This window comes from Pholis gunnellus, assembly GCF_910591455.1.
Source record: "Pholis gunnellus genome assembly, chromosome: 24".
In the NCBI taxonomy this organism is placed as follows: domain Eukaryota; kingdom Metazoa; phylum Chordata; class Actinopteri; order Perciformes; family Pholidae; genus Pholis; species Pholis gunnellus.
Window position 1 is genome coordinate 5,952,983 of NC_136551.1, and position 27,915 is coordinate 5,980,897.

At 46.7% G+C, this 27,915-nt stretch overlaps 1 pseudogene across 1 annotated transcript; it reads right to left on the reverse strand.

The window, feature by feature from the left end:
• Positions 1 to 256: 256 nt before the first annotated feature.
• LOC306715548 (fidgetin-like) lies at positions 257 to 27,656 on the reverse strand (annotated as a pseudogene). The gene is made up of 3 exons: positions 27,413 to 27,656; positions 26,492 to 26,530; positions 257 to 2,520 (listed from the first exon to the last, which is right to left on the reverse strand). The product of its transcript is annotated as a fidgetin-like (transcript).
• Between the last annotated feature and the right edge of the window lie 259 nt (positions 27,657 to 27,915).

The following is a 27,915-nucleotide window of genomic DNA, read 5'->3' on the forward strand; positions in this document are numbered from 1 at the left end:
CAACTTGCTTGCAATGTGTAAACAATGCCTGGCTTTCTGGAGTGTCAAGCATTCAAATTAAAACTCTTGCTCATTAACTGCAAACCTGCCAGTTGTCTCATGAAACCAGGTCTCCTGGCGCGTCTAAAACCCTGCCTGTGAGAACTCAGTGGGCTTGTGTTGGCCTTCTGTGTGCCTTTCCCTCCAGCACAATGCTTCTGCCCTGAGGGGAGGAATTGTGGATGCCTCTTTTTTCTCAAGGGCGGAATCTATCTTTTCACTGGCTGCAGCCGAACATTTTGTTCCACTCAGTGTACGTGTCGATCTCTTTCTGTGATATACTGGCTTGGAACTTACAAAAGACACTCTCAAAGTCCTGGTAGGTGAGGGGCCTGACCTGTCCCCTGGGCATCATACCCGACATGTCCATGCCCTGTGCAGAGACGTGTAACAGACCCACGAGGGCTTCCTGGCAGAGTCTGGCCACGTCCAGGCCGGAGAAACCCTCGGTACGCTGGACCAGCAGCGCCAGCTCCTCCTCGCTCAAGCAGTACTTGTGCTGAGATTGAGCCAGGAGCTGACCCACGATCTGGTGTCGGGCTCCGCCATCCGGCAGGGGCACCAGGACCCTCCGAGAAAAGTACCTGCGCAGCCCTTCGTCCATGTCCTGGGGTCTGCTCGTGGAGCAAACCACCAACACTTGGTTGCCTGCGTCCTCGCCTGAGCCCATGAGAAGTGAGTCCAACTGGGCAAGGAGCTCCCCCTTCAGCCGGTTGATGGGGCTCTCTTCGCTGAGGTGTGCCGACAGCAGCATGTCCACCTCACTGATGAACAGTACAGAAGGCTGCCGGCAGCGCGCCACAAGGAAGGACGCTCGGATTATTTTCTCCCCCTCTGCCAGCCACTTGGTGGCCAACGTGGAACCGTTGAGCTGGAGGAACGGAGCCCCCAGCTGGCTGGCCAGGCAGCGACCCAGCAACGTCCTGCCACTGCCCCTGGGGCCAAACAGCAACACGCAACGTGGGACTGGTCCTAAACTGCTGAACATGTCCGGGCGCAGGATGGGCCACAGGACCTCCTCCTTCAGGGTTGCCTTGGCCAGTTCTAGTCCTGCAATGTCACTCCAATCCACTGGGGGCCCCTGCTGAACGATTTCAGAGGTAACCATGTCCAGGAGGTGGGGGTCACTGGATTTTAGCTGCTCTTCGGCAGGCCGGGAGGAGGAAGTGGACGAGGAGGAGGTAGGCCCTGGCGCAGAGTGGGAGAGATGGAGACGGTGGTCATCAGCGCCTTGGTCACTGAGGGAAGGGGAGGTGAAGCTGCCAAGGGAATCCGTTGAGCGGGAACCCCCCAGGGTGGAGGTGACATAGGCCGGTGGAGTCAGCGGACCACCTGTTGCCTGGCTGTTGTACTTCCTCTGCTGCTGCTCTGAGGACATCGTGGACTGCTTCTGAGGATTAAAAGGTAAAGACGACTTCTCCGCACCTCTGTCGAATCCACCACCGGCGCTGTTGGAGCCTCCATTTGCGCTGCTGCTGTCAGCTATCCTGTACATGGGACTCTCAGCAGAGCTCCGGGCCTGGCCGTAGCCAAAGTTAGCGTAAGCGGAGTCTATCTCCCCTTGGCCTGTCATGTAGAAGGCTTTCCTCTTCAGTGAGTTGGAGGAGCTACTGTTGAGAGGCGTGGGGGCGATTGGGGTCAGGTTATGGCTCTGGTATGGGTATCCAGGTAAAGCAGAAGAAGGGGGAAGGGGTGTAGGTGCAGCGATGCCTGAGGGGAGGTATGAGGATGGAGGGGGTGCTCCCCCAGGGCTGTATCCTGGCCCGACTGAGCTCTGAGCTGGGTAGCCTGCTGGGGGGTAATTATAACTAGACAAGTTGGGGGAGCCTCCGTTGTAAGCTGGGACTAAAGTGGGGTGGGAGGGCGGATGTGGCGGCTGCAGGAGCCCAGAGCTGTGCAGCGGGGAGGGAAGCGCTGGGGCCTGGGCGGACTGGGAGCTGTAACTACTGTGCAGGTAGGAGCTGCCGTATGGGGGGCCGTATTCCTGAGAGGGCATGGAGGAGGTGTGGAGGGCGGTGGCGGTGTGGCTCCCGCAGCTGCTGGAGTAGCTGGGCTCGCTCAGGGTGCTGGAGGCCAGGCCCGGGGAGCTGCACATGCCAGACACCACCTCTGAGGCCGCCGCCACCCCTCCCTTTCGGATGGAGACCCCCTCAGGGATGCAGCTCATGGGGTAGACGCCATCCTGCCAGGGCTCCGATTCCCCTTTGCGTCCGTTCATCACCCCCGGGGCCTCCGAGTAGGAGCCCGGCATCTCCAGAATGCCGGAATACTTCTCGGCATACTTCTTGAGCAGGTTGGAGGCGGTGAGGGCCGAGATGTCGTCATTGGCCCAGGCGTACTGGTAGGCGGCTGAGCGCTGCAGGTGGCCAGGCACCGCCCTGTAGGCCTCAGCCTTGTGGGCTGGCGAGCGCGTGGTGGAGGAGATGTCGAAGTGCTGTTCGGCCCACTGGCTGTGCTCGGGGGTCCACTGCATCTTTAAGCCTGAGAGAAACGGAGACAAAGACAACCGCATGTGAACACATTGACACGTCAAAATCAGCCTCGCAATAATTACAAATGACAACACCTTCAAATTGCCTGGGACGGGAGGGTGGTCAATTAAAAAGGTGATGTTCATCTGGAGGCTTGTTCGGCGTGGTGCTCTCTCTTTTTTTCTATTTTTCTTCCTGATACGTACTTTTGAGAGGGTTTTGTGTCCAACCGCACATAAGTTGTCCATTTCTACAGATCCTAAGATGGACAGAGTGGGTGTCGGCAGGTATAGTGCGGCACAGAGGGATTGTGGGATGGCTGGTTACGGCAGCCCTAATGCACCCTGGCCAGACCAATAAGACAGAGGCATTGAGGGTCACTCTATAATCCCCGGCTCATCTGAGGTGGCTGGAGATGGGTTTGAAAATGCGCCTCGCAGAGTACCACAAAGCAACACACACACACACTCACATACACCACCCCCCTTTGCTCATGATGCTTTCATCGCACACACACACACACACCCGTGCTCAGACACACAGGCGTTTGGAGAAAAAAACTACCTATGCCTGCACTCAGGCGTGCTGGCGTGCACGTGCACACGCACACACAGCCTCACGTCCACTGACCCAGACGGACAAACACAGGGCGCGCGCAGGAGCTGCAGCGAGCAATGAATTACAACACATTGTGTCTCAAGCTTAGTTCCTGTCTGCACGGCTCCACCTTGACCTCCTCTCTCTCTCTCCACCGCTCTCTCTACCTTCCTGTCTGCCTCTCTTCTTCATGTCTCCCCCTCCCAAGCCTCTCCTCTTTGCTTTTTTTGTGTCGTCCATTTTCCACCCCCCCCACCACCTCCCGCTAGATCCTCCTTTATTTCTCTTTACCTCCCCTTTTTACTCTGACTCCATCTATTTCGATATCTCTCCTTTTTCACCCCCCCCCCCCCTTTTCCTCCGTGGCCGCCCCTCCTCTTATTTACTCCCCGTGAGCTTGCTTCGCCTCCTCCCCTCCCCTCCTTGCTCCATCTCATCTCAGACACACTCACCTGGCTCTCCCCTTTATTGCCTCGGGAGGCTGGAGAGCCACTGTTTCCTTTAATCCCAGCCAATGCCATCTGCAAACACTGACAGTCGCGCGGCCGACTCCATCGTTGTCATACTATCAAAGCCGTGGCGGCATCAAAGGCCGGACGGGGCGTAAATCACAGCCGCCGCGGCAGATTGAACCCCCGTTTGATTTGACTTAGTGCACACAAATAAAGGATAATATCGGTGTCATTTAGGCTGCTTCCCCCGACTTATTGACTGGCTGCGGATGCATGTGGGGATCCACAGCTGGGGGTCTGGTGAGCGAATCCCTGCTTCAGAATTGGTTCGTGCGTGTGTTTGTGTGGGCATGCACAATGAAATCCATTCATAGAGGAGCAAATCTTCCCCCATCCTCCCATCCACTTATGCTACTGCAAACACACACAAACAGCAGACACAGAGACACGATCACACTCTCTTGCTCTCTTTTCCGAGGCCCTGTGTTTGTTTGGTAACAACACAGGGGAGGGAGGGAGGGAAGGGATCCCTCGACTCCTATTTCTTCTCTGATTCTCCTCTCCAGCCATCTCTCGGTAGACGCCACTGGCTAATTAGCAGAATGGCGATCTGCTAATTGTGTTAATTTACAACATTTTAGCCGAGGGGAGTCTAGCAGGGGCTGGCAACATTGTCACCCCCCCCCCAGTGTAGGCAGTAGACGCCTCAGACAAAAGCCTGAGCGGAGAAAAGTTTTGTATTAGCTGGGAGGCTCCTTTAATATTGAGGATATATTAGCAAGCACTATCAAGGAGGAAACTACTAAGTCTGGAATACTGGAATTAGGCTCCAGGCCAAATCCAGGTAGACACCATTATACTGTAATGTGCTTTTTTAAAAAAAACGTAAAATCAAAGGATCCGAAAAAGGAGTTTTTCATTTCGTCAATACGGCAATCCTATCTAATAACTTGTTGTTTATCCTCCCTAATACCGTGTAATCCCAACACAGCGCAAACAAATATACAAATAATATCACTGTAGAACTCGTGTCTCGTGGCCACAGAGTAAATCATACAATGTTTAAGAGCTTTTAAAGTCGGGGCTTGTTCTCGGTATTGTATTCTCAAGCCACACGTTTGATCTGTGGCCAGGAGCAAAACGCCGGTCTGGCGCGGTGCACGTTCTGTAATTTCAACATTAGCTCATTAATAGATAATACGTAGCTGAGGAAAGTGAGGGAGAAAAAGGCTCCGAGGCCAGATCCAGCCTCGTCTCCAGACGCGCCTTCACTGCACGTCTTTCTCGCGGCCTCTCCAAACATCCACCCTCACGTGTCATTTAATGCTGCAGTAGGTAGTCAGCCATTCAGTGATCGAGTTCTATTGACCACCACTGGAGATCCAGTACTTCACCTTGGCTTTTACTCTTGCTGTGTAGTTACTGTGTTCTGGCTTTATGTTGCAGTTACTGCCTGGCTTGGCTTTTTTTCTGGACTCCAGAGCCTGCCATCGCACTTCAGTGCTCTCTTTGTGGCTGCCGTGTTGTTGGCAACAATCTAGCGATGCGACGCGTGTCATGAAACAGGCGTTACCATTCAATATATCGCCATACATTGCGATATTGTAAGCGAGCTGACTGTCAGTATAAAGAACACAAAGAAAAACGTATGTTTTGCAATGCCTGATTAATACATCCCTATATGTGACACAGTACACATTTTACAAGACAGCTAACAATAGCTATAACGGACGTGTGTTTGCACCGTCGCGACGAATTGGCCTGAGAGAACAGAGAACAGGATGGAGATGTGAGGAAGGGAGGAAGGAGAAGACGAGGGGGGAGGTTGGGGGGAGCAGGGAAAAATAAAATAAAAACAAGCCTCGCGAATCGCACGCACTCTTCCCTCCTCATAGTTTGATGCTCCATCAAACTGCGATGTGTCCTCCGTTTAAAGAAACATGAATCTTTCTAATTCCGCCATTAATAAAGATAACATATATAAAAGAGTGTGTCAGGCTCCATCAGGGCTTTCATCTCCTCTATAATGAGGTTAATGCGGAGACGCAGTGATTACCCCGGCAATGCAAATGAAGGCCAAATGATAACTTGCACTATTTAAATAAGGTAATAGCGATTACTCTACGTTATTCAAATGAGGAGGGATACTTTGAACCGAGCGCTTTGAACTCGCCACTCCTGCTCCCAAACATATGAAAGGGATGGAGGGAGGATTGACTTTGGAATCCGCGTGTATCCTCTAATTCAATGTGATGTAAACCAAGGGCAACGAGCAAAGCAAAGTCACATAATGTGGACGGCGCAGGGTGGGCGGCGTCGACAAGGAAAGTATTTAAGGTAGCCTGGCTCCTTTATTCTCGCTTTTAAAAGACCTTAAAAGTCATTGAGAAGTCCTTCAATTCACCGACAAATGAAAAAGAGACGTGGATCAAAATAAACACAAATATCCTTGGCTGTGTTTTTCTCTGCATGTTAACAAGAATTCAGTGGAGCCCAATTTGTCCGAGCCGTTTTACATTGAAATTAGTGTATTCTGGCTGCGATTCAATCATTATTTTTTCTGGTTACGACAGACCTGCGAGCTTGAACCCCCCCTTTTTTTTTTTTGAGGCCTGGGGGAAATTCACAAGTCATCTGGATGGACACATTTAAGTGTGAGGGTAAAAGTGTGTGTTGGAGAGAGAGATCGTGCACTCAGCTGAAACAACATCCAACAGAAATCTTCACCACCTTCTGAAGCGTCAAGCCTGCCAGCTCCTCGTTTCTTTTTCTTCCTTTCTCACTTCTTCTTCTTCTTCTCCTCCTCCGGCCTCCACATAGAGAAGCCTAATCATTCTCATTACACTCGGCGTCCATCTGCATCAACAGAGCTGCCTATTACCGCGCGTGTGTGTGTGCAGTAAACAGCTCTTTAGAGAGAGCTAATGAGCTCTTTTAAGTCTGTCCGCTGTGTGATTCCGCAAGCGGGGTGTCAGAGCAAACTGCCCATTTCGGTAACGTCATAATTAAGCCGTGTGTGTGTGTGCGTGTGTGTGAGAGGAGGACGAAGAAGAGATGCAGACACACGCACACATCCTGAGACAAGACGTACAAATGTGTGTGCGCCTTTTGTCTTTCTAACGCAAACAGACACTGAAGACCTTCAAGAACAAGCTATCGTGTCATATTTTTTATATATTTAACAAAAAAAAGAAAAGGTGTAGGAGGAGAAGCTGCATGACAGGCGATAACTTCATCAAAAGAGACCTGTTTTCACACACCACCGGGGAAATCTAACCGCTTATTCAAATCCTTATCAAATACACCGGAGGGCATCTTTTAACCTCTAAATCGCTGCACTCAAAAAAAAAAAAAAACGGCATGTAGCTACTGTTCTATGAGTGTGTGCAGGGCCCTGTGTGTGTGTCTGACAACCTCCGGACCACCTTGTTAATGAGTCCAGCACACTGTGACTAAGCCACGGGCTACGCTGTATTGGCACACAACCTGCAGCGGAGAGTCAAATAATGTGATTAGGTCCCCCCAAAAGGCAATTAATTATGAAATTAGTCATGAGCTGGCGTCTCATACGCAAAGTCAGAACTCCCTGCCCGCGTTTCGCGTCTTCTTCCGAGCAACAGTTGCGGGAAAAGTGGCAAAAACCTTTAAAACGGTCTTAATTAAGCGTGATTTGTTTGGAATCAGAATTCAAAAAAGACAAAATGCGTGAACGAAGCTTCTCTTCCCATGTGAGACGACAAAAAAGCAAAAATCCAGATCGGCGTCTTTGAAGCCGGCGATTGGAGCCCAGCCACAGCTTACCGTTACAGCGACTTGAGTCAGTCGCAGAGCAACGACGACGACAACAACAACAGATAAGGGAGTAAACAGAGAGAGTTCAAAGTCTAGACGGCAGCAGTGACCGGGGAGAGATGAGCTGTCACTAACTCAAAGACAGTAAGAGAGGGGGGGGGAGAATCGCTGTAAAGATGACAGCTCGGAGCTGCGATATAAGGATATTTGACAAATGACAGCATCTTTAAAAAAAATAATAAAAAAAATCAGATATTCATTGTAATCTGTGATCTCTGACCCTGTGATAAGTTTTACGACCATCAAAGTTTGAAACGTCTTTTGTGGAGCAGATTTGGAGTAAAAAAAGAAATCCAGCTTTGAGAAATGGGCTTGGTTCTGCTATGTAAATGCTAAAAATATTAGGGTGTGTTTAATGACGACTCTAAATTTAGCTCGCAGGAGAAATCAGGCTTAACTCGCCATAAATCTCGCACTAAATTCCAGAGGCGTATCGCCGTCACCTCTGCCAGCCGGTATCAGATCTTCCTCGGAGCTGTATAAATTGACACTGTCTAAATTTCCCTTTTACTAGACAGACTATTGAATGGGTGGGTTAAATGGGTAGGGCGCAGTTAAACAAATGCTCCGGATCAAGGAAATTGTGCGTGGCTTCTTTTGTCATTCAGAGAGGAAATTGAGAGATATTCGGCGGGGGCTAACGCATGGCATTCATCTATAATGCACTCGGCCTGTCCGTCAGCTACTCCATTTCCTGTGACTAGCGCAGCGTGCCTAATCACCCGGAGCTCCTTCCTCAAAGACAGGCCTGCACACACACACACATGCAGGACACACTAACGTGACTGGAAACATCAGGCCCGCTGAGGCAAACAGATTATTATTATCGGGGGAACGAAACATCTGTAAGGATATGAGCTTAATGTAAATCATATTTAGGGTTGAAGTTACACTAGAGGATTAACTACAGGCAAATAGATTTAGCTCTTTATTCATGGCTTATTACTGATGTATATGACATTAATAAACAATGTATTTAACAATAACTTACTGAAGATATTAGAAACAAGTTAGTCACAACTTATAAACACCCTCTAATTCATAGTTAATTAAAGAATACTTTTGGCTTTAGTATGTTGATACTTTTTAATCCAGATCTATAAAGCATTAACAAACACGTTATTACCGTAGCAGAGTAGTCATAACCTTTAAACCCAAACTATTGTTTTTACTTTACAAAGACATGAGTAGCGACTGATGAACCCCTAATAGAATATGTCTCATTAAGTATTAATAACGTATTAATTATGGCTTTATCAAGTTAATAAATCATGTATTCATTTATATCAATGATCCAACATTAATTAAACATTAATACACAATTGACCAACGTCATATAGCCATTAGCAAATGCTTGTAAAACCTCAATGAGTAATTATTTATCTAGGGTTTATAAGTAACTTGTTACTAATGACTTTAATGAATAATTTAAGTCATATTACTCACCTATTAACATTAATCAACAATGAGTGAACTTTATAAAATCATAAGAAAAACATACAAACCCCAAATTTGAAGTTATATGTTGTTACTAAAGCCATATTAAGTGAATGAATCACTTTTTTCAGTTCATTTTGACTTAATAAAGCCATCAGTAACAATTAAATAAGTACACTTTATAAAGGGTTTATAAGTAGTTACTTAACTCTTTACCTTGTTAATAAATCCTTATTAATACCTACTAATTCCTTTTACAAATCTTTAGATATCCGTTAAGAATTGATCAACTTGATAAGGCCATTGGCAACAAAATCATTCTGTAGTAAACGTTTATAAGTTGCTACTAATGGCTTTATTAAGTCAGTAAATCATTTAACAAGTCATATTACTGATCTGCAAAAGCACTGATGAACAATTTATTAACTCAAAGCAATTAGTTACAATTTGTAAACCCATACTTGAAGGGTTTATACATTTCAAATTGTAATATGAACGTGTAATAAATCATTTAATCCAATTTATTTACTCTAATCCCTAAATGTCTCATTAGAAAGTGGTGTCTCCACATTACAGCTCATACGGCAAACACAAGCTGAAGTAATGCTCGACAGGCTGACTCGTACTTTGTAAGACAAGTAACAAAGAAGAAGAAGTTGTGAGGCTGAACGTCCTCCTACACCGGTGTCAATTACAGCCAGCCACACTGCCCAATGTCTGCAGGGTTTGTCAGGTGACAGCCGGAGCAGCTCCACATCTACATTCCCCGCAAACGCCTCTGAGGCCGCCCGCCGATGCGCTCCTACCTGAGGCGTGCCCCCGGGGTTAACATGGGCCACGCACTATCAATACTCCTCTGACGCCCGGATCCATACCTGTGGACCACCACCACTTTGTTTACCTGTGTGTTCAGTAATTAAAATAGATTTCTGAGAGGAGGCCTAATCCTTTTAGAAATGACATCGATCTAGCAGTGCCAGAAAAGCTGCGGCGTAACTTTGTGGGGCTTTTGTCCTCTTTTCCCCGTACGAGCAGCAGCGTACGAGGACGCTCTCGCCCCCTACCTCCTCGGTGGAAACTTTGGAAAGTCCTCGACGTGAAGGACGTCATTTAGGGCCTGGCGTGGAGGGGGGGGGGGGGGCTGCAGTAAAGAGGTGGCAGGTGGAGATAATAGAGAGGAAGCCTCTAACCTCGTCCAGAGCTGTCTGTCTTCGTAAATAAAATGAGATAATTATTGAGTGAACAACATTATACGCCGACGACGCACTCTTTCTTCTGCCCCCCTCCCGCCGGCGCAGTTGTAAATCTCAACAAACGCGGCGCTTTTGGACATTAAGTGCTCACTAAGCACAGTGGATGCATCATATTTCAAGAGCAGGCGTTGTGTGGGTGAGGAGCTGGGGGAAAATGGAGTGTAATGGTTATCCATTATCTTATACGGCAACGGCGGCAATGATCATTTTCAAGTGACTCATTTCTGGAAGTACCTATCTATTGGCCACTTCGCGAGAAGACTTTGATGGCTAATCCACAACAACTATTCAGAGGTCATTTGCTGCGGCGGCGCCCGAGACACTCGGCACAAGAGAACGCTCCAGCCTCCCTCATTATTCAAATACAATCCTCGGGAAGAGATCCGCATCACAAACAAGCGGCGCCGCGGCACCCGGAGTGGGCGATTACCTACGCGGCGCACTCCGGTCCAGAGTGGAAACATTAACAGTGCAACAACAAATGAATATATCACGATGCAAGTAAGAGTTTGAAAAAGCGCAAAAAATAGATATTTGTCAAGGGAATTAAATAGTGATGCTTGGGAGTGTATTAACACATCAATGATCCCACTTGTGGAAAAAAAAAAAAAAGCTTCAATAGTATCCGGATAGAAGTCCGCGAGAGAAACCTTCGGATTATTCAATCATATTATATTATTCTGCCGAGGCAAATGTATTTTAAGAAGTGTGGGTGTGATGTTTGTTTGTGTGTGGTCTCGGCTCCACATGAATGGTTACTTAACACCACACTGATTTCCCCTCAGCAGTTAGAGAGAAAAAAAAACAGCCGATGCTCAATGATGCATCGCCGTGTTTGTTGCCGCCAGGCTGGTGTGTGTGTGTGTGTGTGTGTGTGTGTGTGTGTTAGCTGGCACGTAGACAGAGCCCAGGAGTGACTGCCGGAGTGTCACCATCTGTGGATGCATTTATGTCTGTCTGCACTGGGCTGTGTGTGTGTGTGTGTGTCTATTTAAGCGTGTGTGTGTGTGTGTGTGTGGGTGGGGAGTCAGACAGTAGACTGGACCACGGCTCCATAGTTTGCTACTTATGACAGCGGCAGGCAAACTCGGTGCCAAACACTAACTACACTGTAAAAACGGTCAATTTTAGCGAGATGAGAAGATAATATTCTTAAAATCTTTTCCCCTTAAAATAAGGAAAAAAATGGGGGGAAAAATGTACTAAAATTGAAATTCATGATTTCATCACTGTGGCTTGTAAATACAAGGACGATTTTAAAGCTGTGAACTCGTTTTTTTTTCAAGCGTGCGAAACCCTTGGCAAGCAAGCAAGATTAGAGTTCACCAGCAGTTGGTGGAGATTAACGCTCGCCGTGAGCAGCACACGTGCAAAAGGTGTGTGCGCGCATGTGTGCGAGCGCGCCTGCGGCGGCTGTGTGGATTACTGAAAGGGCCCTGGCTGGGATAACCTCTACCCCCAGCCTGTGCACTCGCAGGATCCTTCGCCGTGCGTGTTTTGAAGTGTCAAATCCTGCACACTTCATACAGTTTCTGGTAAGATCTGCCAACTCATGCGTTGTCTCAGCATGTCCCAAAAAAAAACAGGACAAATGAAGACTTAGAAATGAGAAAGAGGAGGTTTAAGTTCATGGTTTTATGTATACAATGAAGTTGTTAAATTACACAATCATTTGTCCACTACAATGAGCTGGGGAAAAAACAAACTTTGGAGTAATTTATCTTAATGTCACACCTTTGGCTTTGTGTGACAGCAGAATATAAAGATGTAGCGGTGAGTGGCAGGATAGGTGAGAGGGGAACGGGCCGGGAGGACATGCCGCTTAAGGTCATGCAGTCGGACTCAAACTGCAGCCCACACCAAGTCATCGCGACACCTCAACGGGTAACATATTCTCCCTTTTTTTCTGCATCTGCAGCTCCGGGTGTTGAGACGGTAACCGGCGCTCAGGTGCGACGGCTGGCATGTGCGCATGGCGCCCGCGCGCACGTCTTTAAATCCACTGCGGCTCGCATTATGCTGGAATTCGCACAGGTTGTCTAAACAGTCAAACAGCGGATCAATACGCCCATCGATCGGTGGCATTGAGACTGAACTGGTCGTGTCGAGGGGGGGGCAGGAGATTCTCACTAGAGCTCGCTGCAGGCTGGAGGATGTACACACACAACATATATATATATATATATATATATATATATATGTATATACACAGATGGCACAGCTGAGGATCTGGTGTGTGAACAATACAAATATTTGCGAACGCCTGTATACAGATTTCTGAACACACATTCTTCTATCTGCCTCTCTATCCGCTCCGACAGAAACTCGTGCTTCCTCGGGACACACCGGCACATCGGCGTTCATCCCACTTGAGCAGATTCAGGTCCTGTCCGTTCAAGTCGGAGCGGTCTGCCAGCAGTTTGTCTCAAAGTGAGGGCATCCAGTCAGCGTCGGCAGCTGAATATCAAGCTGGCTGCCGGCGCGTCTCCCCCGCGCTCAACTGACACAGTCGATAGCTCTGCATTATTCATGGAGGGGGGGACGGCCAGGGGGCCGATGAGATGGCCTCTCGCTGAGGGCTGGATTTCAGCCGTCCCAAACTTTACGGGGCCTGGCGGACGCGTGACACCTTCAACAACTGCTTATCGTCAGCGAAAATGACAACGCGAGGCACGGGGAAAGGGCACGCAACTTTAAAGGGGAGGCTCAATGAAGGAAGGGGGGGGGGGGGGGGGTGTTAGCAAATTCAAAGGAAAATTTGTAGGTTTTGAACGAGACCGTAAGTTTGACACGCTAGTTTGAAGACAAGCCTTTCACAATGAGATGCTGCTTGCCTTTTAAATAGAATGGAACACAGCTAAAATAGGCCCCGCTCTGACAAGTAAAGTACATATTATGACTCCCTTGTCAGCTCCTCTTGTTTGCTATCAAGTCAATAAACACGGATCACAAAGTTTACACGAGAACCTGAAGCGTCCTCTTTGCGCTAATAAAAGGAAAACAAATCATAATTTCAAATGTTGCTCATCCGCGTTTGCTGATTTCCATTACACAGACTAAAGACATCAATTAGCTAAACTGCATCTGTTAAAAAAATAATAATAAAAGAGGAGGAGGGGGGGAAAAAACAAGAAAGGAAAAGAAGACAGTTATTTGGAGTAAATCAAACAAGACGCAAAGAGAACCAGAGGCAATGAAAAAAAAACGTCAGGTTGCTTGATATCAGATCTCTGGAGGAGAAATTTGATGGGCACCGATGAGCAGAAGGCATCTCAGGAGAATTGGACAGAGGAGAGATTTAATGTGATCATAGGGGACGCTCATCTTTCAGGGAACGGGGTAATAATGAGCAATCAATAACGTCCTTAACAGAGTTAGAGCGAGTTGGCTGACAGCAGATGTAAGGCTCCGGCTAACAGCCTACGTCTGATCTCACATTACCACACTGGGGTCCGGGTTTAACGCACGCACCCGTGCGCGCACGCACACGGGGGAGGGGCGTACAGTATGTACGTACCAGCATATGGACCAGCACACCAACATATGGGCACACAATTCCTTTTTTTTTTTCTCCCTCCGTCACCCACACACATTCACGCGTACCCCACCTCGCGCACACACACTCCTCAGGTGACATCCGCCAGCGTGGTGTCATTGTCGATCGATCAATAGCTGTAATCACATTCAGAGGCGCCGAACGCGGCAGTGGGCTCCGTGCTGTGAACACGGTTTATCCTAAATGACAAGCAACGCTGGCAGATTCTATCAGCGGTACTTGCGAGGTAATAGAAAAAACATGCAGTATTTATTTATAAAGTAAGTAAAGCTCTGTACTCCGCTGTCTGTATGGGTCGAGTGGCATTAGCCTGCCTATAATAATGTGTATGTAAGACATAAACTTCCTCATTACTGAAGCTAGCTAACTATAAATTAGGGCTGTCACTTTTTATTTGAAATTCAAACTATCAATACAACAAACAACAAAAATATATCAGATATATAATGATGAGCTGAAATTTAAAATCCTCCAATTCACTGTCCCCGCTATAGCTCCCTTAGCTAACGCAAGATAGAGAAAAATTGTAATAATGGGACAATCGTGAGACCAAATTATCTGAGGAGTAAAAGCATTTGGGATTTGGCCACACAGATGGGAACATTTTGGATAAGGCTATTTGCCGACTTTGTAAAGCTTAACTGCATCATAATAACGTTAGCTTAAGGTTGGGCTAATTTAGGTAATTCCAACAAATGACGTATACGTTCAAATTTGTACAAACTTACGATATTTTATACGACAGCCGTCTATAGAGTCCTTATTTTTAATTATTAGCTGCCACAACATTTGCCCTATGTAAATACTCTAAATAGATTAACAGGTTAATCACTAATCAGCATTATATTTTCATTGGAGTAAGCAGATCAGGAAAGTGACTGGTCGGGGTTATATATATTCCGACCTAGCTGCGCTGAGAATGCTTCAGATTTATTGTTTGATCAATAATAGGTCCGAAAATTGTGAAAACTTTCTTCAAAGTGTTTTGTTTTGACTGACCAACTGTCCAAAACTGAACGATAATCAATTTAGCATCAAAGAAGACGAATAAAACCAGCTAATATTCACACAAGGGAGGCTGGGAGCTGTGAATTTTTTGTATTTTTATGTAGAAAATGTAGATAGTTAGTAATCGTCTAATAATTTCAGCTTTAATAAGCAGCATTTCAAACGTTGTCTTCTGCCAGAAGACGTCACTTCACCAAACTGAAGTTTTTAGTCTTGACGTTGGCCCCGAACAATTCATTCAACCGCTTTCGCTGCAATACTGCTGACGAAAATGTCAAATGTTTGATAAGGATCTGGACATTCCACTCAGTGTTGAACTTGAAATGTGACCTGGGTGTAGTTTGTCACTGTTGACTGAAGAGGCCAGTACATGGTAAGTAGCTGTCAATACTAAATGTGTACACACAAATGTCTTAACCCGAAATAACCTTTTACTTTGACAACCCTGCATATCAGTCACAGACAGACAAAGAGATATTTAATACCTCTCTGTTCATATTCTGCTTGTTCCCTACACGGCTCTGTGTGGACTGGAGCTCTGCAGTGAGAAAGACAGGGGCCTCAATAACAGCGTGGATGTGCGTCGGCAACTTAATGTATTTTCACATATTTTCAGTGCAATATTAGAAACCCCTGTTTTCCCTCTCACTAAATAAATAATTACAGCTTTATTACTGTGTGGATGCAGCTCCAAACCGGAGGCGGACGGACGCAGGATCTCTACCCGTTTGTCATCTGGACAAGAAACACAATGCTGAAAAGAGATCTCCAAAAGACAAAAGATGATCCAGTTTCGGAAACCACAACATGAGTCTGCCATCAAAAAAAGTGCTGAAATAATAAATAAATAATAAAAGTACGAAATGCAGAGAGAGATAAACATCCTCCGGTGAAGAAGATGGGAATATGATCAGGTGGAGAGGTGGAAAAAAAGGGTGTGATTCAGCAGGGAGAAAAGGCCGTGCGGTATTTATCGAAGAGATGAGCTGTGACATAAGATAAGGAGTGACTCCGCTGTCCTTTTGGAAGGGGAATGTCATTCCGCCACTGAGGTCCCAGGAGGGAGATGAGTCAATGCCGAGGGAAGGAAGGGCCAACAGCACAGCCTGAAATTTAGGCCATATTTTCGAAAAGTTGTCACGATGCAGTCATTTCCTGCTAAATCAAACCGACTTTTTGTTTTTAATACTCAGAACTGGCCTGCTTGTGAAGACATATACTTCACATTAACCCTACTGCATGTCTGCAAAACGGATGGACAAGAAGTCAACAGACGGTGTTCATTTTGTAAACAATATTCTGTTGCAGGGGCTCCAACCCTTGTCAACAACATGCCGGCTACCAACAGCTGACCTGACGTGTCAAGAGGGTTTCAGCGTCTCCTAGCAACAGTACAACGCTCCGGCGCTACGTGCAAATCCGAAACCACAACACGGACTTCTACACTGTGTCAATTCTAAAGGCTTTGCCGTCCAGCAGATCTTCAAATAGTGCTGCGAATGTAAGCCTAACTCTGTGTTTATTCTGTACATGTTAGGTGTTCACGGATCGCAGCTTTAGCGCCGCCGCTCATCTAGTCGGTAGCCGCACTAGAAGGTACGGAGGCCTCTTATCTTATCAGTCGATCGACGAACAGCGTGCAGGAAATGAGACGCCGCCGCCGGCAACTCTCATCCGTCAAGACACGCCGGCCCAATTACCATGTAGCACAAAGAAGAAAACAAAAACAAACAGGACGCACGGCGCGGCGGCGAAGTGGGGGAATTGAATCGGCGCCGTTATACAAGCGAAGTCATTAGTCGCGTCCATATAGGGAAACCAGACGGGAGGACGGAGGTAGCGTTTTATTCGGTGTAGCTGTAGCAAGAGAGGAAGTGACTAACTTCTAGCAGCTTGGGCATACATCTGCATTTTTCTAATCATGAGTGTGTGTGTGTGTTTGTTTCTGATGCAGCCCCCTCATATTACTGTACTTGTTTGCTGCCTCTGTCTGGAGATGGAAAGAAAAAGGGCGGGAGGGGGGGGATGTATAAAGAGAAAGAGAGACAGAATGGGAAAGCGATACACTGAGAGAGAAACAAAGACTGAAACAAACACATACAGAGAGAGATAGGGAGGGATGCTGATGTGTGTACTGCATCCCAAGGGATCACTTACTCAGTATAGACACAGTACTGGAGGACAGAGCACGGCAAGGGTTCATTGGCCAAAATCGCTCCTCTTTACACACACACACACACACACACAATCCCTCCAAGCAATATTCCTGTAAGCACTCGTCCACTGAGAATAACCGCATTGACTGAAGTGGAGTCAATGTAAGAGGACGGCAGAATGAGGGGAGTGATAAAAAAAAAAAAGAGACAGAGGGATCAGGAGAAAGCAGCAGGAGGAGGAGTGTCCACCTGGCCGCCGTCCAGGGGAATTAAACAGTCTGTTTACCGCTCTCAGCGCCTCGGCAGCGCCATGTTAGCCTAATGGCACGGACACGAAGCCAATTGATTTGTGGACCAATAGACCTGTCCCACAGCACAGGCAGATTACCTAGATCACTGGCTCCGCATCGAGCAGACATCGCTTCTCATTCGCGCGCCCCCCCACCCCCCGGGCGGTGGAATGTGAACAAGGTTTAGGCGTGCGTCTGTGTGGGCATGCTCGCCTACATGGACACGTGTCCCTCGGATTAGAACATTAAGCGAGGGGGCCGGTTTATGTCCGTGGGGGTTCATCATTCTCGACTTCGGCCTCATTTGTTATATTTTTTTTTTCATTGATGTTATATGCTCCTCTGTGGGTTTGGGTAATGACGCGGCTTTGGGTGGTGTCGTAATGTTACATATAGGGTCATACAATGTTATCGTTTTGCTAAATTCTGCTTCTGAAATTAGTAATTCAGAGCAAATTGAGGCTTAACAGTTTGAGGAAAGTATCTAACCTTTTCTGATTAATACTGTGATTGTGACCTAAATTATGATGATTGATTTAATAGATAGTTGCTTGAAAAATACTTGATTTTAATCATGACATAACATAAAAAAGTAGAGTTATATTTATTAATAGCAGCTATGTAGTTTGGGCAAAAAATGACAAACGTCTAGTAGCTAATGTCTGACAATGTTCGGACTTTCAATACTAACGTTAGCTTAAGCGGCTAAAGTGCGGCACTGTCAACGGTCGCGCTGCGTTAACGTTGCCGAGCTACTTCACTCTGTCTCTCTCAGTCTCAATACTGTGACCGAAATGTGATATGCTTTAAGTTTAATGGACTCTCTTTTGTCATTTACACTCAACAACTGTCGAGCTACTTGCTAGCTAACGGTCTACAATTAGCCTGAAGCAACGGCCGAGATCATTTCTGTAGAAAGAGACTTCCTCAAAAGCGTCTTTGGCCAAACAGACACCGACACACAGAGAGCTTGATTAACTAGAAGTCAAGAGTTCTGTTTTGTTGTTATATGAACACACATTAAAGTTATTAATCTACTAAAACTTTTAAAATGTCAGTGATTTCAAACTTTCACTCTTTCAAATTGTAATTTTATTTATCAATTACATGTTCTGTTAAGTTTTTATTAAAAACTGATTAGTAAAAGTTTCTTTTCTGTTTGCACTTAACATCAATTCCATCATCTTAAATGTTGTCTAAATCTACCATAATGTCACACATGTGGAATTGGGAGTTTAGTGAGCAACATTTTCCCAGAAGGATCTCGTTGGCTGCATGCTAACAGTGCATGCTGTTCTAAATTGAATGTTTCACCCAACAACAAAAAAAAAAAAAAAAACCTTGCTGCGGGACAATGAAAGACCACACACACTTGAAACTACAGTTGTCCGAGTGTGCGGCCGAGGAGTGAGAATAATCCCACATTCTCCACAGTTTTCACTCATGTCAGTGTCCCAGTTGATAAGCATGAAAATCCATTTATCTACAAAGGAGCTGTACGGTCCATGTTGGACAATGTCTCTTTCATGGTCCCCTTGCAGGCCCTTTTTTTCGTCCACAAAGCCACCCAACTGACTCCTCCACGTCTGTAATAGGCCACATTCATTTGATATGGACACATCAAGGGAGATATTGCAGTGTTTTTTTTTGTTGCCGTGCATCAAGAGAAGTGGGGCTGCTTCACAGAAGCGGCAATATGCTCTGAACATAAAAGAACAATGGACGCACGGCAGATGCAAAAAAAAAAAAAAACAAGGTAGATAAAGTGGCCTGGACATGAGCGCCGTACACGTATGCTCGCATTGGGGAACCATAGGGACACACGGCGAGGCTCGCTGTCATTACCGTTCAGCTTTTTCCTCCTTTAGAGAGCTGTTCTCCAGACTGCAGTGTGCAAGCAGGAGGACGGAGATCCAGAATTAGGCCTCGGAGGAGGAAGAGGAGCCGTCAGATTACAGATTAGAAGGTGGGGAAGAGGTGGGATTAATGCAGTGCGCGGCTCGGCTAAGGGCGTTGTCAAATTTAGTCCTGTGGATTACACCGTGGCAAGAGGGAAATGTTTAAAAGAAAGAAAAACGACCCTCCTGGAGATCGTTATTGAAGCACTTTCCTCACCGGTCGATGTTATTCATTGCCCATCTAATCCATATTTGTGTAAATGAGGTGCACGGAGCTTTACAACACAAGGCGGACACAGAAAAAAAAAAACTCTGGTATTAACCATGATGCTACGTCTTAACCACCCTCTGGCTAATGCGGCTAATGAATGAGAGAGCGCTAGCAGGCTAACGGCTCTAATTCTCCTTCACAGGCTATCATGTTGCAGCCCAGAGACGGATCGATACCATTTGCTCAACACACAGGAGGCCCGGGAATCTATAAAAGGGCTTTTATTGAGTAATTAAACACCCATTACTGTCCCGCGCTGCCAAACAATAAATTTGATCAGCCTCTCAGGCGCAGATCCAGCCGTGATTAATACTCAGTGCATGCATGACATAAAAGACCGCGGTGACATTTTGCTAAGTCCTGTCTTAGACCCTCTGACAGGGGTACGACCGCTCCAAGGTTGTTCAGCGAGGCCGGACTTCAAGAGGGCTCCGTGTGCAATGAGAGCCACATACATGTCCGACCCTGCTGGTCTGGGATCCAGTCCCACTAAGGTCCATATAGCAAGCAGCACGCCCCGCTTTCTATCGAAACTGTTAAGACAAAAGTGATATTTTGAACCTTTTTTTCTATTTGCACTTTGGACTGCAACCTTTTAAAGGCTGGCGGTACAGTTAAGTTACTACTTAACAGTATTTCTAAATGTCATTTATATCATATTTTAAAATCATTCATATTCATAATTAGTAATAGTATCGGCCTAAAATACATATTGGTATACAGTGTAGGCTGTTTATAAAGAAATACATAAACTATGGGCTTTCACTTTAATTTAACGCCCACTATTAAGCATTTATAAGCAGTTTATAAACATTAAACAAAGGGTTCATAACACACTATAATGTAGTTGTAAGCACTTAGAAGTGTATTCAAATGAACTCACCATAAATGGAATATATACAAAGAAAGATATGAATGCACGTTTTAAACTTTGTTAACTCCCTTTGAAATTAATTTCACTCTTAAAAAGTATAATTTGACTGCTATCCTGCACAGAGCAATAAAGCTCTGATGATAAAAGAAAGATGCACACACACACACTGTGAAGACAAATACTTCTATTCTTGCACGACAACCGACGTGAATCACACTATCATGTCACATTGGTCTCTTCTGTCCACCCTTTTCACAGTCCCCCCTCCCCCTAATTTCCCAACGTCCTTTTCCACACTCGCACAATTCAAAAAACCTGCTACAATCCCATCCTTGTTGGAGAATATTTAGCGTTGTTGAGCCAACAATATGGCATCTGGGTGATTCTCCGAAATATGAATGGCCCATTCACGGGGGCTCAATGGAGTCGCTTGGCAGTGGCCCGGCTTCCCCTCCCTCCTCCGTGCTCAAAACAATATTCCGCGCAGCAGTCTTGGCACTTTTCCCCGAAACCAACAAAAGGGGGAACTCGAAGCCGTCCCTGAAACCCTCAAAAGCATTAAGCCTCTGTGAGATGCGGGAGTACTTGGCACAAGCAAAGCGATTTAACGACAATGGGCAAATCATACAGTGCTTTGTGAGATTTAGGGGATACAATAGCACTCGGTTTCCAAAGCACACATTAGTAAGCATGTCATCGGGACCCCCTGGGGGGTTTTGAGCAGCCTAGAGGGGCTGTGTAGTGAAGAGGATAAATATATGTTACCGGGCACGAAGATGGAGCGCTGCCAACGCCTCCCTCCTTCACACAACATACTGTGGATTATGAGTGCGTGGAATACATTAACGGAATAATCTTCTGAACACGCAAACTAACCTCTGCAAACTGAACCCATTTGGCTTGTTAAGCGCATACATCGCAACACTTCCAAAATCAATTTACGACCATTTAACAGAGCTCAAGAGGTGCGGATGAGGAGAGATTCTCGCCATATAAAAAAAATAAAATACAAAAATACCCAAAAAAATGAGCCCCCGCTATAAAAATAAAAACAGAAAAAAAAGACTTGTTATAAATGTGCGGCGCTTGCAGCCATGCTGACCTCTGAGTGCTAAACAAAACCAACAACGGACAAGCAGACACCCACTCAAAAGTCAATACCATGCGCGCCTACTCTTCCTCTTGTATGGTTAATGCATGATGCCAGGTAGGGGAGACAGACGGAGAGTAGGATCTCATTATACGCTGCATGCTATCATTAGCTATCTACCACATGTGTCCATCCTGCCAACGGAGTTGTACAAGCAACATCCTAATGCTCTCGCCCCGCTTCCAGTGGGGGAACTTGGCCCGCACACACACACACACACACACACACACACACACACGGTTACAAGCGTGCACACACATGATCACAGGGAAGCACATGAACGGCCTCCCTCCCCTCAGCACGAACCGATTTTAATGCAATTTGTAAGACATATAACAAAAGTTCTCTCTCTAATGGGAGGATTTGCTGCTTTTCTCTGCTTTGTATGATCGTGAACTCTATTGGGTTCCGGACTGTTGATCGGACAAAACACCGTGGACTTTGGGAAACGTAGTTGTGGCCGTAATTCACAGTGCAATGAGGCTGAAGCCGAAACGGTTAGTTGATCGACCGACTGATCCTTTCGGTTATTTATCAAGCTAGAGTAGCTAAACATTCTCAGGTTCCGGCCTCTCAAATGGGAGGATTTGCTGCTTTTCTCTGCTTTATATGATTGTGAACTCGACGTAATTATCATGCTTTGTCTGACTGTTGGTCAGACAAAGCATGATAATTCACTTTGATTCAAGGCACCGCCACGAACGTATCGCCGCAATCTAGACCAGAGCTGGAAATGTTAGTGATCGATTAATCCTTTCAGTCATTTATGGAGCAATAATAGCAAAAAAAGTATCTCAAATGGGGAGCATTTGCTGCTTCGTGTCACTCATGACACAAAACGAGACATTTTCAAGACGTCATCTTGGGCTTTAGAGAGCTTTGATTGGTATTTTTCCACTTTTTCTTTTTTGTCATGACACCGACCAATCGATAATGACTGTAAATTGCTCGTCGCAGCCCGACAATAGCCTTGGCGAAAGCTACGTAGCAACAGCAGTTGTTTTTTTTGCTCTCGCTCGCCGGTTCGTGTCCATCTCCCAGAGGCCACAGGCGGCTCAGTGATGCTGTGCCACACGCCCAGCCACTCAACATCCTTTGTGTCCATCCCCTGGCAGCCTGCCAAGCCTCAGAACACACACACACACACACACACACCAGCTCTTCCTCGCCCCCGACAAGCCATTGTTCATTAACGCTCACGCACACCTTTGCCGCCTCGCAGACAAAAAAAAAGTGCCCGACTTACTTGCCGCTCGCGCAAGACGCCTCGCTAATCAAGACGTTCAAGCTGAGCTGCAGACGGGTGGTGGAAGGAGGGGATGGGGGGGGGGGGCAGCAGACGGCCACGCTCTAGCCCAGACTCTGCGTTCACAAAAAATCAGATCATCCAGCAGCGGCGGCCAGAGATTACAGTCAGATCCTTCCTCTGCTCCTGGCTGTCATTTTCTTTGGCCCTTGTGGAGAAAAAAAAGGCTCTCGTCGGCATTCTCCACCGCCGGGCCAAATGAGCGGCGAGCTCCTTCGCATATCAATGCACAATTTAACTTAAGACTTCCATGGCAATAACCTAATTAGAGACGGCGCCTTCTCAGTTGACGGTACAATGTAAAGGATAAGCTGCACGCCGCCATATCTATTGAGGACTAATGGTGCGGAATATTCCAAAGTGGAAGTTAGATTTTCTTTTTTTTAATAAGTCCTTAGCATATTTAACGCTTCCACGTGCTGAATGTTTTAATATCTGCCGGAGAATCCGGGCCATGGGTGGCGGAGATTGCTGGTAAAGAGTAAAGAGAGGTGAGCGGGGGTCTGCTTAAAATTCAGGAAGGGGGGGCAGCGGATTGCAAAGAAGGTAGGAGAGGGAGAGGAAAAAAAAGAAAAATCTGCAGCTTTGATTTGATTAAAACCTATGAAAAACGACGCATTACATAAACCGGAGAAACTTCAAACATTTCGTGGGATTCGGAGTTCAAAGAGAGTAAGATAATGCTTTTAATGCTGGAATTAACATGGAAATGAATTTAGCTGAGTGTCTCTCGGAGAGAAAAAAAAATTAGAGGCGGAAAAGTCTGGAGATTTGGCGACACCGATCTCAGATCAGTTTCAGTACCCAGCTGTTATTGGGACGTTCATCTGTTAGTTTGACCAAAACGTTTGCGTCTTTTCGTACATTTACTCAACCTGAAAACTGCAGTTTGATCATTTAAAATTGAAGATGAACTTTTTGATTCATCTAACAGCTCAGTGACACCAAACGCCTGATCTCTCAAGTGCCACCGTTTAACATTAAAGCATTATCTTGGTATCGAGCGTCACAGCGAGTGTCCACAGCAGTAAGCAGTAAGTATCACTCCACCGCGGAGTGAGTCTGTGGTGTGGATCCCCCCCCCCCCACCTCGCCCCTAAGTACACCCATCAGATTTTGACTGGATAATAACCAGTCAGCACTGGGAGGAAGACGTGAGGGCAGAATGAGTGTAATTTGTGTGTGAGGGCGCGTTTTGAGAAAATAAAATAATCCACGGACCGACAACTGTCAGTCACAGCAACACTAAATCCCCAAAACCCCCCCATCTGATGCAGCCAGTGTACCAACACAGAAGTAAGGGGGAGGGGGGGGGGACAGGAAGAGGAGGACTTGTGGCCGTCCACTCATCTAGGGAGAGAAACCTGTTTCGGGGGGCAAGCGGTGCTACCGACAGCTGCCCCCCCCCGCCACCCCCCCATCTCTGAGAAGAGGGGAACTTAGATCAGCGAGGGGTGGGGGGGGGCTGTCAGCGAGCACGCGCGCCCCGGCAGCACTGCCTTCTGGGACGGAGAGCGAGAGGAGGCGAAAGAAGTGGACAAAGAGTGAAGTGGATGAGAGAGCGGAGGAGACAAGAAGGACTGACGCACTGTCGAGCAAATGTGGAGGATAAGGGGGAGGGGGGGGGGGAGACAGGAGAGATGGGGAGAGAGTGAAACAGACAGACAGGTCCGAGAGGGATTTGTTCTATTTGCATGTGCCGGGGCTCCCACGGGGGTCCTGGGCTCCAGCTCGGCACAAAAGATAACACTTAACATATTTGCTGAAAGATGACAACCCGGGCGGTGTCGCGTTTGAGGACGGCCCCCTTTTGTCAGACGGGAGAGACCCGCTGACGTGGACGCGGCGGAGACCAACACATGTCTCTCTCTGTGTGTGTGTGTGTGTGTGTGTGTGTGTGTGTGTGTGTGAAGAAATATTTCCCCCACGTCCCCCCCTTTACATCTGGCTGGCGGTCCCGCGGGTGGATCGCGCGCCGCTGGGCTCCGGGACGGTTTTAAAACAGCTTTTAATGGTAAACATTACAGACTTGATAGGAAGTGTCAGGATAATTTATTTACGAGGTCCCACCGGGGGAGTCGCTCGGCCACCCTCGCAGCACACTCAGCTCTCTCTGTTCATTTGAAGGGGGGGGGGGGGAGACGTGTTGAGATAAATAAAGGCAGAGTAAAGGGTTGCCTGTTTGTAGAGCACTTTCTCTTCCATTCCTATTATCTCTCCTCTCTGTTCCTATTAGCTGTATCGTGGGGGGGGGGGGGATGTGAGGCGATACGTTATGTGTATAATGAGGGGAGATTATTGCTGCTGTCACCGCAACACGCGCAGACAGCGGATGCAGAGGGACGGATCTTAAGCCGCGAGACTGTAAGCAAACAAATAAGACTTAGAGGAATAAACAGGCCGCTGAGTCGCTACATTATTTACATTACACACAGAAACCTGCACGCCTGGGCTTTCTCATCTCTTGCACACACACACACACACACATATTTCAAAACTCATGCACCACACCGCTCCCCCACATGTTCCTCTCTGGGATGACAGCAGTGGCTAACAATTGAATTCCTCCAATAAAGAACCACGTCCACACCGTCGCCATCCAAAGTCAGCCGTTTGTGAGCGAGCCGCGATGACACGGCTGCAGGGAAATGTGTCATTTAACGCGTAAATAGGTGCACACCTGTGTGTGTGTGTGTGTGTGTGTGCAACACCTGAGGTCCAAACAGAGGCATTAGTGTTCTCATTAAAGTGAAAGTTTGACAGCGTGGACACACACACGCCTATAATCACAGAAACAACACACACACACACACAGCAGGAGGAAACAGCACATGACGTGGAGCAAGAAACTGTGTGTGTGTGTGTGTGAGAGAGTTCAAAGGTGAAAGGTTGAGTCCTCACTAATAACTGCTACAAAAACCAAGAATGTGCAATCGTGGAAGCTCGGCCCGGCAGAATAAAGCCCGATTATTCATCAGAAAACTATCCGCTCCCACATTTCACTCGCAACAGGGTGGGATGGCTTTTTTTCCCCGTCTCTTTTCCAACAATCCACCATTGTTCTACGTGAACGCAGCACACATTTCCTGCACTCAACACATGGATATTCTTCTTTCATTTTTTTTCTTCTTTTTTAACCTGAAATTTGAACAATCTGCTGCACGTACGAGGCAGGATGTTGTTTTTCCCAGTCTGTCCTTGTTTATTCCTGTTATTAATGCACAGTTCCCTCGCAATGTTAATAATCACGACTGCAATAAAGTGTGTATGAAACATGAAATATGAGAAAAGTGTGACGCTGATTATAAATATAGCGATTCAGGCCTGTGACTCACATCTACGTGCTCCATTCCACAACTCGTACGTTGTTATATTAAAATCAAAAGAAATCTCACACAAGTTGTGCGTGTTGGAAAAAATATAACGTCTGCCTCACGTCCATCTCGCTCTTCTGCAGGTTTGATTATCAAAATATAGAAAAAAGTTGGTTGAACTATATTTGACAGCAGATTATTAACGTCAAATGAAGCCATGTGTAATGCAAATGTAGCCCAGGAATGTTAATTAGCAGGTAGTGAGGCTGTTAGTGTGACATGGGAAAAACATGAAAGATGGAAAATAAACCTAAACGTGACTGCTGTCATTTTGGAGATTTATCCTATTATAAAAAAACTATTTTAAATAAAGCTGACAATATGAATACACACACACACACACACACACACACACACACACACACACACAATAAGATCAGCTCCAGTGAAATAAATATACAAAATAAATACACTTAGTCACCAGCTAGGGAAACTCATATGTGCACCTTCTAATACATTAATAATAATTATATTAATAATAAAAGGTGTAATGTAAAATCCACCTACCATAGACGCTGCTGCTGCTGATCATCTCGTGCTGGAACGGTGAGAGGAAGAGGAAGAGGAAGAGGAGATGAGAGCATTGGAATTAAAAATATTTTGAAGAACAAAAAAAAAAAATCCCCATCAACCAAAAAACTGAAACATGACAGACACTTTCTTTTTTGGGGGGGTTATTGTTTCTATTTCTTGTCGGTTCCAGCGGCGCTGCTCGGATTCCCAGCCGTGTGAAAGGTGGGCCCTTCAAGTACTGGCGCGAGCAACTCAATAGGAGAGAGGCATCTAACCTACATGCATCTCATTAGAAAGTAGAGCCCGGGATGACAGGCAGCGGTGAGGGAGGGAGGGAGGAGGGGAGAGAGAGAGAGAGAGAGAGAGAGAGAGAGAGGGAGGAAAAAAATCAACTGGTGCAGCTCGGTGCTTGTTCGGAGTTCAATCTGCTGATAACGCCCTAAAATGTTTCCAAACGGGCGCTGCGGTGATTCTGTATCCGCTCTCTGCGCCGCACGCGCGGGGCAACTTGTTGTAAACAGCCGCCTGACGGACGCTGGATTAGCCTCCGCGTGCATGCAAGTTGTGCTTTTTTTTAGTTTTTTTTTTTGTAGTGAGTGCCGCACAGCCGACACACAGAAAAAAACAGGCGACCTATAGTGCGGGCTTTTGCTATTTTTTCACCGCGGCGCATTTCATAAAAAAAAAACGTGCAATTCACGCGCAGGTGTCGTTCGCGAGTCGGGCAACTTGTTAAACGACAACGCGCGCATGCATGATTCCGAGGTGAGCGTGCACTGCGGGGGCTGCAGCGGTCGTCTCCTCTCCTCTACAGCCCGTCCGCTCTGACCGCTCGTGTCCAACAGCGGACGCAGCGGATCCCTCCAGACTACAGCCCTCCTTACCTGTTATTTTAGCGACAGGTCGACCTCTCACGTGGTGGTGGCGGTGGTGGGGGTGTGTGTGTTAGGGTCGCATCGATCCCGGGAAAGGGTCTGCTGCTGCTGATGAAAGGTTTTTTTTTGTTTCTTTTTAGCCGAGGGTTAAGCCGGGTTGCGCGCGAGCTGAAGCCATCCCGAGTGAACGCAGGAAACACTGACCACAGCCACTGCCATGTTGGAATTTCACCAGCCCCGAACAGCTGCTTCTCAGACTGACCAGTACGCCCCCCACTGCGCATGCGTGCGAAGGGGTAAAGAGGAGGGGTGAGGGGGGGGTTGGTTAGAGAAAAAAAATTCCAATTACTGCCCATAAGGTTATTATGGGTGTCCACTGTGTATGGCAAAGTGGGGAAAATGGGGAGTCCAAATGGTGGGAAAGATGAACCGAGAAGTGTTTAGAAGCTAAAAGACGAATTAGTATTAACACATTAAAGGTGAGACTTCTTTTTCCTACTACACACCAACTTTAAAAGCATTTTGAATTTAGAATAATTGAAA